At 33.7% G+C, this 8,310-nt stretch overlaps 1 long non-coding RNA gene across 1 annotated transcript in view; it reads right to left on the bottom strand.

Moving 5' to 3' along the window:
* Positions 1–1,066: 1,066 nt before the first annotated feature.
* LOC140609187 (uncharacterized) overlaps positions 1,067–8,310 on the bottom strand; it is a 121,913-nt gene continuing 114,669 nt past the window's right edge. The window contains exons 5-6 of the long non-coding RNA XR_012011128.1: positions 4,553–4,650; positions 1,067–1,279 (exon numbers count right to left, since the gene is read on the bottom strand). This is a non-coding gene — a long non-coding RNA (uncharacterized lncRNA). The remainder of the gene's footprint in view (positions 1,280–4,552; positions 4,651–8,310) is intronic.

Genomic DNA, 8,310 nt, shown 5'->3' with positions numbered 1-8,310 from the left:
ACATACCTTCAAGTTATAATATTTTAAAATATCCATCTTAATAAAAAACTTTGATCTATAATCCCCTCATAGCTTGTGCCCTATTTCTCCATTCTTTTTTAAAAACCTCATTGTAGCAATTGCCTTTATACTTTCTTGCTCAATAAATAAGAATTCACTCTTGAGCTCACCTTGTACTTCTTGTCCCCTCTAATCCAATAAGACTACCTTTGTCAATCACTGTGCTGAACTCTAGATATATAACCTGAAGTCTATTCAGGATATTCACTTCCATGTCTAATAGACATCACAAATTTCATAGGCTCACAACCAAATTCTTGAGTCTGTTGCCACTATAACCCCCAAACTAACTTATTTGGCCCCTATGTGTTCCTCTTTCCAAAATATCACCACACTGCCATTCACTTAGGGGATTCACCTAGTAAATCTATTCATTACCTAATACTTCACATTCAAAGCAACAGCAAATCCTGTCAGCTTACTTTCAAAATATATTTTGAATTTAACCATCAGCACATCCACTACTACCTCCTTACTGCTTAACCAGTGTTAACATCTTAAATGGTTTCCCTGTTTCCACTGTTTGCCACTCAAAAAGATCCTTTGACAACATAAATCACTCCCCTTCTTAAAACTTTTATAAAAGATTTAAGATTGCCATTAGAAAAAATTCCATAGAGCTTATCCTCCCAAAGATTTGGCTCCTGACTCTTTCTCTAGTTTCATCTCCTACCTCACTCAGCATAGTACAGCCAAACTGGTCTTCTTGCTGTTGGGCTTTTGTGCTTGCTATTTTCCTTGCTTGGGTCATTATTCTCCAAGCTATCCACAAGATTTGCTTCTTATTTCATGAAGTCTTTGATTTAATGGCACTAACATAGATTCAGGCCATATTTAAAATAAAACCCCTCCTTTGCTATCTCTCACTTTTCCTTGCTTTAATTTTCTTCACAACACTAATTTCTTAACGTTATTTATATAATTATCTTAACAATCTACACATCCCAATAAATTAAGCATGCTTTATTGACTGAAGTATAGTAGGTGGACAATCATTACTTGACCATTGAAAGATTCAAGACCATTGAAAGAAAATAGCCAAACTAGTACTATCCAGTTCAAATGCCAAATACAGTTTCATGAAGTCTCTGTATCCCAATTCCATATTTCCAGGACAAAGAAGCAAATGCCCAAATTCATCTTGATCCCATCAGTTATGCTGTCCATCAGCCATGATGAAATGGTGGTAGTACAGGCCCCATAGTATACACAGTAAGGACTATGGAAGAATAATTTCAGGGAAAAAAGATGTGAGTAGGCAGGAAAATTAAATACCTTGTCTTCACTTTCATCTATTCAACAAATATTTATTGAGTACTGACAGTGTGCCAAGAATCTGGAAAATAGGATACAACAGAAACTTGGCAAACAAGAACCTTTCTCTTATAAATTTTTCATGTAGTGAAGGGAGCTCCAAGTATATATGGCACTCTAACCTATGATCCATGGATAGAAGAATCAGACAAAGTAAATTGTCTGAATTCTTTTGTTATGCTACATGCTGCACATATTTAAGTGTATTAATTATAATAAGAATACTTCATTCTCACACTACTCCTCCATGAAGCAAATATTGAATTATTCTCACATTGATCTTGATTATAAATTTATAGATATATTCTCATTGAAAATTTTTGTTTCCTACATGTTATATATTAATAATTTATAAATGTGAATATTTATTCCAAAAAGAATGCAGCTTTTTCAGTGTGTGGTATACATGTATTTGACTCTTCCTCATAACCACTGCTATAACTTAACTACTCCTACAACTATTTACTCTTAAATTGGTGTACCATGGGTTCAATTCTTTGCTTCTATATGGTGTTTGTGTTTTGTTTTGATCAGCTCAGTTTGTTGACCTTGGATTTGAATGCTTTAGGGTTTTCACTCTCAAATTCACTATAATCCACAATTCCCCATTATTCTACAGTGGTTGTTCTCAAACTTGAGCATGAATCGGAATTACCAGCAGAGCTTGTTAAAACACATTTTGCTGGCCTCACCTCAATTTTTTGATCTGCTAGGTCTTCAGTGAAGCCCAAGAATTCGTTTAGTTATGAATTCCCTGCTTATGTAGCTGCTCCCAGGACTGCATTTTGACAATCATTGTCCTATACTACTTCTGCATTTACATTATTTGCTAGCCCTAAAGACATCTAAATTTGTGACCCATGTAGCATATATGCCTAAACTATTTACTATAATTCTAACACATTTTTAGTCTTTACTTAGAATCCCCACCTGGCCTAGGCTGTGATTATCACATGTAGTGTTCTTTAAGATTGGTTGACCAGGACTTTTATGTGACTGTCTCATTAGGACCACAGAACTAAACCACACACTAGTTGTCTAATTTGAAGTTTCTTCTAAAAGGAATAGACAGTCTCATAGTCTTGGAGCCTGGGGTAGAAAAACTTGTGTTTATGACTTTTATCTTCAGATCTTGATAATGAGTTCATCTTCAAGTAACAATAACATAGGTAGTACTGACAATCTTCCATGTCATTTTTCACTGTAATTATATATACAGACACACATAATTGTACATGTATATATGCTTATCACTTTAGTAGACAGGTAGATGTGAATATATGTATATATGTGTGTATATATTTACATCTGTCTGTCCATTAGAGTGATTTCCACAGCAGATATATTATTTTATTTTTCTTATTTCTTTCCCTTATCTTCCTTATCTTACCTAAAGAGTCACTACTGATTCTCTTTTTTCAGCATCTACCTATTCTTCAAGACTCTGAAATACACTGCTTCCTGACCTAGACTCTGGGAGAATCACCAGTTGTGATATAGAGCTGAACTACATTGGAGGTATTACATGAAAGGATAACCATTATTATCTGTTTGGGAAAGTTGTATTATTTCAAAAGGGAAAAGGTGTTTGACAGATAAAGCAAACTATGTTGCCAAAGAATTAACAAATTTCTGTGGCCAAAGGTCTACAAACTTTTTTCTTTATGCTTTCTCTATAACTTGTTTATTCAAAAAAATTGATATGTGAAAAAAATTGATATGTGAAAAATGTCAAAGCAATATTAAGTATCCACATAGATTTATGCTAATCATGATATTATTGATAAATATCTAAGTTCCATATAGGTTAAATGGATCTTTGCTTCATAAGTTTAAAAGTCTTCTATAAAGCATCATTTAATTGATTTACTGTTAAATCATTAGAAATAATAAGCATCAAAAAAATAATAATCAGCCACAGATTACAGGGATTTAAATTGTTAAAGATCTTTACTCAGAGAAGCTAGCAAATTATATTTTTAATTCCTTATCTTAGTTACTAAACAAATAATTTGGCTAATTTTTTGTTTTGTTTTGTTCTGTTCTGTTCTGTTGTGTCCCTCAGTCTTACAGCATAGACTCAAGAACTAAGCTGAGAGTTGGCACCATTTGTGGAAAAACTGGGGGATGTAAAGGAAAGAGAATACCACCCTGGTCTCTGCCGTTAACTTTCAGAGAACAAGAAGTGGAGATGACTTATTAAGATACATATTCCTCAAGGAAACTCCACCTTTTCTGTTGCCTTTGCTTGGAGTGTGTTCACCCCACTCCCTTCTTTGCCTAGTTAATACCTATATATATATTATTTTTTATCTGGGTTCAGTTATCAAAATTACTAATTAGGTCCAATCCCCGATTATATCCTCTCATAGCACCACTAAGCTATTCTTCATTGCACTTTTCCCACTTGTATATGTTCATTATTATATTACCTAATTAATGCCTCCACCACCTTAGAAAGTGGATTTCCTACAACCAATAGTGTGTTCGTTCACCAACACATTCTAACAGTAACACTATGCCTGACACCTAGTAGGTCTTAGATTTATGTATCTATGTTAATATCTATATATGTGTGTATATGTTAAATGGATGAATATATGAAAATATATTTCCTCATAGTCTACCGTTTGGATTGAAAGTTCCAAAATTATAATTATTAAAGATCATGCAAGTGAAATAAGGATTTTGTCCATTTACTCCCAGGTAACATATGAAATATTATCTAGAAGCTTTTCCTGTTTGTATAGGCAACTTATTAGGTCCTATTGGTCTACATAGCTCATTAGATTACATTTTATTTGAATGATAGGTGACATAATATGGCAATGTTTATCGAATTATATTGAAACATGACATGAACTAAGAGCCCAGGAAAGCAGCATGGACAGCAAAGGCCAAAGCTGACCATCTGATTTGGTAGAGCAGGCTCTGAAATAATGGAGGGGACTGCCTGCCATAAGGCTTATCTAAGCCCAGCTCTACAGGAAGCATACTCATCTCACAGATTTTTGCTCATGTTAGCAGGACACTAAGTATTAAGACTAATATAATATAATAGCTCAAAAAGGAAAATGAATGTGATAGGACTTCTGACCCCCATTATGAAATCTTCAGCAATTTGTATCATTTGATTAGAGTCCACTGCAATTTTTGACTCCATTAAATAGCCACTCACCCAGATAAAGAGGAAACTGGAAGTTCATAATTTCCTTCTTCAAGGAATAATAAAATATCTTGATCTTGAGAAGTTTGGGAAGGTTTACTGGATCTCACCTTGTGGGTAAGAACAAAGATTTTATTATTTTTTATTAGCTTAAAGACTTATTTGACTATCATGGCATAATGTCTTCGGTGGGTCAGATATCTAGAGAACTATGTTCATTTATAATAAAATGTAAAAATATCTGTATTTTAATCATAAAAATCTGTTTAAATACCCATAATTATTTCCCTATTTAGGGATCCCTGGGTGGCGCAGCGGTTTGGCGCCCGCCTTTGGCCCAGGGCGCGATCCTGGAGACCCGGGATTGAATCCCACGTCGGGCTCCTGGTGCATGGAGCCTGCTTCTCCCTCTGCCTGTGTGTGTCTCTGCCTCTCTCTCTGTCTCTGTGTGACTATCATAAATAAATAAAAATTTAAAAAATATTTCCCTATTTATAGCACTTCAATGATGGAATTTTCAAAGAAATTCCAGAAAAATTAACTATATTCTTTGATATATTTAAAATAAAACATATTTTATTTTCTTTTATTTGTGTTTTGATATTGAAAAATAACAAATAAGTGAACTTACCCAGCATTTTATGTATTTAGCATAATTACATGTATGATTACTTTATTGTGGTATGTTACCAGGGGTGATAAGATACTACCAGAAATTAATAAAGTCTTCTTAAGTACCAAATCAGTATTTTTACTTCAATTTCATAATAATATTCAGTTATATCTTAGTTTAACCTGGTTAGAGTTTTACATCCATTACTTTGGCCTCCTTTTTAAAAAAAGTCCTATTCAAAAGAGTAATTTAAATCAGATAGAATTTCAAAGAAATATAGGCTTGGATCTCAAATCTATTTGAAAATATTTTGATATGAAGGTATCATCAGTAGCTGTGGTTTCTATAGCTTTGCATATCTGATAGTTATCTTGAAACTTTCTTAACTGAAGGTAATGCTGAATAGCATCCTCAGCTACAGTGCTTTGTCTTGCTGCTTCTAAATTTTACATTCTGACCTCCAGATTCCTTTTATAAACCCCCAAAAGCAGTGCTGCAAGTAAGTGTGCACTCCATGCAAGATCAGATTGGACCTTGTTTCAAAGCCTGATGCACCTATGGATGAAACTATATCACAACCTGATAAAATTACATTGCTATTGTTTTCTGGTTTATACAGCTTCTCTAGAGGCATAGAAAATGACCACTGAATAGAATGTACTGCAAATGACTGCACTTATTTCAGAAAATTTACCTGTATGAATATCTTAATAGCATAAACAGAGTTAAGTAACCTCTCATTAAGTTAATAAACATCAAACATTTCTATCTATTTTCAGAATTGTAAGTTTACCAATATATTTTTGCAAAATTTCACATATCACCAACTAGATAAACCTATCCTGATAAGGTAATCCTCCCAAACCTCCAAACTCATCCAGTTTAAAGCTAGTCTTAGCTTTAAGACAGGGAAGAAATCTGAGAGAAAAAGATTGATTTTTCAGATATTGATGGAAGACTTGGGAGGTTAGCTTAAGAAGCCCTCAGCAGAGTGATTATGACTTCCTTTGTAGCCTCTTTTTCCTTGCCATATCTTTGTTTTTCTGTGAAGAATTCCCAACTTGATGTTACTATTTAAATAAATGTCATATGTTAATACTGCTAAAATGTATTGTGTTAATAGTGACTTTATTCACATAAATACTAGCAATATATAGATATATTTTAAAATAATATAGACCTCATATAAATCATCCCTAGATAAGCACAAAAAGAAAAAATTTCATATTTCATTAATAAAAGTAAATATAAAGCATATTAGTTAATACTTTAAAAAATAAAATGTATAGGTTTTATTCTGATTGTAAAATCAACATTAAAGAATGTCTTAAAGTATAAGAACACAAAGAAAATAAATAACTTTAGTAATCTCACCCTCAATGATAATCACTAAGAGCATTTTTGTGTATAGCCTAACAGGATCCTTCATGTATACACATATACATTGCATTTTTTACAAAAACACAGTTGTTTAATATGCTGTTATGTTCATAATAAAACATGATGATCTTATTTCCCTCATGTTATTTAACATTCTATAGCATAGTTTTTAATGGGTTTTGGAGAGCTCAGCTTTGGTACCATCTCCCTAGTGCCTCTCAAGTGGACCCCAACCCAGACCATTGCATGGTTCCTTCATAGAACTACATTTTCTGGTCCTTGCCTTCCAAATGTTAACCTATTCCCCTGGATTTAGTCTCCAGCTTCCCTGACCTAAAGTAGCCATCTGATCCCCTCATCAGTACCCTGTACACCTGATCAGAATTGTCAGTGGCAGTCGGTACCCTGTACAGATTATTAGAATGACATGTCAGGCCATACTTCTCTTTCCTAGTTCTACATCCCAACCCTGTCCAATTCTCACTTAAAAATGATTGGAGAGAGATGGAGATTTTTCCATCAAATACACAGATGTCTCCAACACATCCAATAATCTGAAAGACAATTCTAGAGAGATGAGAGAGATTGATAATAAGAGTATTTAAGGCTATGTTAAAATGATTTGGGGATATTTATCTTGAAATGTTAACCGGAATTGGTGTGGATGAAAAAGACCCTACAGATAAGAAAATCTGTTAGAAGGTTGTTCTGCATTCCAAAAGAAAGATGACGAGTCAGGACCAGGGCAGCAGCAGGATCATGGGAAAAAGAGGGAAAATGGAAAAGATTTCATCTACAGACTTACAAACATGTATTGGAAAATTGGTCCAGGGAAAGGGGCAGAAGTGGGGAATGGCAGAAGCAAAAGAAAGAGTGAAACCAAGGGAGATTCTGAGGTTTAGGAGAGATCTAGTTTAACAGTTATCCTGCCAATTTGTATAGTTTATATGCATCCAAGCCAATTAGTTTTAATCTATGTGAAGGTTATTTCATGTAGCAGAAAACTTTCCAAAAAATGTCTCAGTGACTCAGGTGATATTAGACATCAGAACATCTAATAAAACCATGCAAATACTGAGAACATGTTACATTCTGGGATAGAGATCATTTCAATCTTCTAACTAGGAATACAGCCTAGGGTGTCTTGTTTTAGATGGACCCCATTTATTATTATATGCCTTTAAATGAATCCTGTTTTAGTCCTGACATTTTAGCAAGAAGCTGGATGGAAACTTAGTTAATTGGTTCATTCTGCTACAAGAACATGGCTACCAATTAGAATATAGGCTCTGAAAGTGTTAAGTTCAGCTACACTGAAGATGAAAAGAGGGCCTCCAAGGTATTCTCTAGTTTGTCTCTTGTAATACTTATATATAAAAGAGGTATGTCCCAAAACCATAGCTTCTGGCATGAATTAATTCATTTGTATTTAAAACGAAGTAAAAATCACCTAACTGTTCAGCATTTGTTTCTTTATTTTGGCTAATGCATTCAAGAGTCAATAAATAGGATTGATGGAAGAGAGGAGAAAGGAGTATTGCAATGCAAATTCTATACTCCAACCAACCTGAATTCAGACTCTGGCTCTGCTGCTTATTAGCATCCTGACCATAAATAAAATTATTTATTTCTCTAAGATTTGCTATCTTCCAAAATAGAGATATAATAATAAAATAACAATATCTTCCTTGAAGGGTAGTTGTGAAATTTAAATTAAAAAGGGAATATAAAATACCAATGTGCCTAGCACTTAGTATAGAGTCAATAATGGTTAGTT

This window comes from Canis lupus, chromosome 18 (assembly GCF_048164855.1).
Source record: "Canis lupus baileyi chromosome 18, mCanLup2.hap1, whole genome shotgun sequence".
NCBI lineage: Eukaryota > Metazoa > Chordata > Mammalia > Carnivora > Canidae > Canis > Canis lupus.
This window is presented reverse-complemented; position numbering and strand designations above follow the sequence as displayed.